Source organism: Dermatophagoides pteronyssinus, unplaced genomic scaffold, assembly GCF_027571235.1.
Source record: "Dermatophagoides pteronyssinus isolate colony J.1.1.1.1 unplaced genomic scaffold, Derpt_VIB-CSIC_2022.12 sq0121, whole genome shotgun sequence".
NCBI lineage: Eukaryota > Metazoa > Arthropoda > Arachnida > Sarcoptiformes > Pyroglyphidae > Dermatophagoides > Dermatophagoides pteronyssinus.
The window spans coordinates 4690-9378 of NW_027461606.1; positions in this window are offsets into that span (position 1 = coordinate 4690).

Here is a 4689-nt window from a genome sequence, read left to right on the forward strand (position 1 = left end):
AAAATGAATTTTTGCAGAAAGAAAAGAAAAGAAGAGGCACTTGAAAACATTAAAAGTTCTAGCTAAAGAAAATATTCTACCTAAAACAAGCAACAGGGAAAATATAAATATATTCCTGTCAGTTATTTTTGATAAGATAAACAAAAACAGAATAATTTAACATCATGAACATTGCCATAGTGTTTTCCGCATCCAACACATTATTATTATTATTATCATTATATTGCCGGAAACAAAAGCAATAAGAGAGGAGAGAAACATTTTATTCTAATTAATTTGTAAAACATTCAATTTTCTGGTTTTATTTTCTGGAATGAATAATTTATTTTAATCTTATATATTCAAGAATATATTTTTTACAAGTTGATTGTAATTACAATCGACAGAATAATTTGTTAGCAAGAATACAAAAAACAATAAATAAATTAATCATGTAGGTTGAAAATTTCTGTGAACAAAAAGTTTTGTTCGGTTTTTGACTTTGCAAAAACAAACTTTGAAAATAATGAAAAAGGTAAAATTCAACGGGAAACAGAAGAGAGAATCAAATTCTAATAGGGGGAAACAAGAATTTTTGTTGAACATTCCAATTGAATGAATAATCAAGAATATTTTTTTTGCAAAGAATTTTCCAAAAATAATAATGATGAAAATTTTCTTTGTTTTTTCATTTGGTTACAAAACAAAAAATGAATTATTTTGTTTTTGTTTTCCATGTCCAAACAATGTTTTATGCGTTTATGTTTGTGTTTTGTTGTTGTCTTTTTGTTGTTATGCATTCCATATTTTTTTCCGCAAACATTTTCTTATTTTCCGTTTTCGGGTTTTGTTTTGTTTTTTCAGGGATATTGTTTTGTCATAAATATATCATTATTCATTCCCATAGAATCTATTTTCAATTTTCAAAAAAATTTCTCGTTATTTTTACCAAGATAGTTTTGGTGGTGGACAAAACAAAAAACCCGAATATTGATGGCTTAGACCACAGAACCAAAGAAAATTATTATGATGTCCATGGGTTTTTTCTTCTTCTTCTTGCTTCGCATAACATAGATTTATTGGTTGGAAAAAATGATCAATTTTTTTTTCTGATATCAAAATCCTCTTTGCTTGCTTCTTCTTTTCAAACATTGATATTGTCGTCCTAAACAAATTTTTTTCCATAATAGGGGGTTCACACTAGCAGCAATGTGAATGAAATATTTCAAATGCAATATTTCACTACATTTCAGCCTTATGGACTGAAATATTGCATTTGAAATATTTCATTCACATTGCTGCTAGTGTGAAACCCTATAATAAATATAATTGGTTATTTGACCTAAAAATAAACCCAAAGAATGTTGAAAATATGGAAAAAATCATTTGTTTTATCCATAATGCTGGTGGTCTATCACTGAATCTGACAAACTACTATTAGGATGAATTTTTTTTATTTTTTTAATGATAAATTGTTAACCCAGAATGAATACTGTAGGGCAAATTTATGGGAATATGAATAAATAATGTTGTTCAATTTCACAAACACACACATGCACAGAGACAATGTTTAAAATTACTAGTTTTTGAATTTTATCACTTTTCCAAATCAATTGGGGTTTTTTCTCTCTTTCTATCATGGATATAAATGATTATCATCATCGTAATCATCTTTTAATAAAACTTTTAACCCTTTTCTCGCTCATACTCATTATGAAAAATTTTTTGTTGTTTTTTTTAATCACTTTACTTTCACATTATTAATTCTGATAGTTTTTTTGTTTTTGTTTCTCTAAGGGTTATTATTTTTTCACATCTAAAATGATAAAAAATATGGAAATAAAACTGGAAAAAACGACAACAAAAATTAAATACCATAGTTCTCTTATTATCATTAATTAATCATTCCCTAAAGCATACATTAACATAACCCGTACACACACACACATAATTAGTTACCGCATGGTTAATCATTATGGAAATACATGCAATCTTTTCATTTGTCATTCTATTTTTTTTTCGGAAAAATCGTTTCGCATTCGTTATTCGGACAATTTCCTACATCAAAGAAAAAGAAAAAGATAACAAATTGAAACGGATTTTTGATTTGTAATTGTGTATAGATCTAATAATCAAAAGAAGAATTATTAATGTAAATTGAACATCGATAACAACAACAACTGTATATCGATTCATTTAGGGTATCCGGAATCCTTGGATTTTCTCTCTACGTAGAATAACGGCTAATGAACGAACAGGAGAGAAAAAAACAAGAATTTCGTTCATTATCGTACTAACATCATCTGATGAAAGTCAATGAGAATTCTTTAAGTTTTTTCTTTTTCTCACACTATCATTGCAAACGAAAGAAAAAACGTGAATGAATTTCTTCAGCAGGAAAAAAAGACAAAAATTAGTCCAATTCGATTTGTCATTTGGATATTTTCTTTTTTGCCTTTGTACGTTTATGTGTACAATCTTTTACAAATCAAAACAAAGAATTATACTAAACAACGAAGAAAAAACAAAATAATGATGATGAATCGTTGTGTTTTTTTTTCATATAGCATTAAAAACCGGCAATAATAGAGAAAAGAAAAACAAAGAAAAAAACAAAACCATTTTGTAAAGGGAAGAAGAAAAAATCTTGATATTCAATCCTTGATGATGATCACACATAACCTCTATATATAAATATAAATACAGTTCATTCATTCATTTAATCATTATATTCAAGTTCTATTCTCTGATTTCTCTTTATGTTTTTGTTTCAAATAATGTTGTTTAATGTAGGTTGTATCAGAAAGAAAAAGAAAAGATTCATTCATTCAGGATACACACACACATTCAACAACAACGATAATATTAAATGGGTAATGTACATGTTACATCGAAAGAAAAAAAAATAGCCAACATCATCATCCTCATTGATGATGATATAATAGTATACTATATTGATGTTAAGCAAAAAAAACTTGTTTTTCTCCTCTTTACACACATACAAATACGATTTTCTGATTACTTACTGGTCCAAATTGTTCATTTATTTGACTATTTGGATTTCATATCATTTATAAGGGGATAGATGATTGAGAATATATATATTGCCCCCGAAAACACAAATTGTATTTGTAAAAGAATTTTTTGTTTTTGTAAGATATTGAGGAAGTACAAAAACTTTTTCCTTCTTTCTCATTCATTCAATCAGAAAAACATTGTATCACTCATTCACTGAACACATACATCTAATGGAAATGATGATACAAATGACATACATTTCAGTAACATAATAAAATACGGTAATACAAGTTTGGAATTCTGTTTGTCTGTTTGTTTGTTTGTTTGTTTGTTAAAGTCATTTATGTTATGTGTGTGATTAGTAATTTGTAATCAAAAGTAGAAGAAGAAGAAAGTAACCAAATGTAATGATAACCAATCAGACAAAAACTGAAGAAAACTGAAGATAAATGTTTGCCCAATGATCAAATATAATTCATTTGTTTGTTTGGAAAATCAAAGATTTATTTTTGAGACAAGAAAAAGTTTTCCCAATTTACAAAGTTGTGAAGTTTTTTTCTTTTAAAGCAAAAAACCTTGTTAGTGGTGGTGGTGGTTAATGACAATAATTAACTTGAATCTAAAATCTTACTTTTTTCCGAAAAACAACCTAAATACTTTCTTTCTTTTGCCTAATGTTTGATTTAATTAGTTTATTATTATTGTTATAGGAAATATTTTTTTTGGTTACCAAAAATATATTTAAATGAAGAATATTCTGGATAACTTTTTTCCTTTTCTTTTCTTCTTTACATTACCAATTCGTTGATTAAATCATCAATTCGTTGATTTAATTATTGTCAATTAATCAAATGAAGAAAATAAAGTGTATGGAAAGTGTTAATGGTTGAATTTGAATTGTGTTACAACTGAATAAATGAAATAAGGAGCGAAATAAAATGTTTTGCATAAATGTCCCTGACAGAATATTCTAATTTAATTTTTACGAATGTTTACGAAATTCAACAAAACAAAACAAAAAACAATGAAAAACAGAATAGCACAAAACAGAATAGCAGAACAGCAGCTTGATTAACAAGCACAAAATTCTTGGCTGAACATATCAATCATATTTTTTTCAAATGTTTGATTTCATCTTAAAAGGGCAATGGGTATGTAATGTATGTAATAGTTACTAATCAGTTTTGACTTTATCATTATGTCTTTTTGGTTTCTGGACAAAATTTTTTTTTCAGCTAGAAATCAACAGAACCAAAATTGATCGAATTTTCTTTTTTTCACTAATGTTCTTCTTTTTCATATATGACTGATGGTAGTAACTGTCTCTATTAAAAACTGATGGTAGTAACTGTCTCTGTCCTTGAAAATTATTTCTTGTTGGGGTCTTAAAAATGGTCTATCTTTCAATCCATCTAAAACTACTGGAATGCTTGTGACAAAGCGTCGGAAATTTACTCTACCTGACATTGTTTTAAATGGTCGTAAAATTGATATTGTGCCGAACATCAAAATTCTTGGTCTGATTGTTGATTCTAAGCTTACGTGGAACGCACATCTTGATTATATTAAATCAAAATCATTGAAAATTAACAACATAATAAGACGTAAATATAGTTCTAATTGGGGTCTTTCTTTTGATGTTCTCCGTACTATATACTTACAGGCCATTGAGCCAATGATTTTATATGCTTG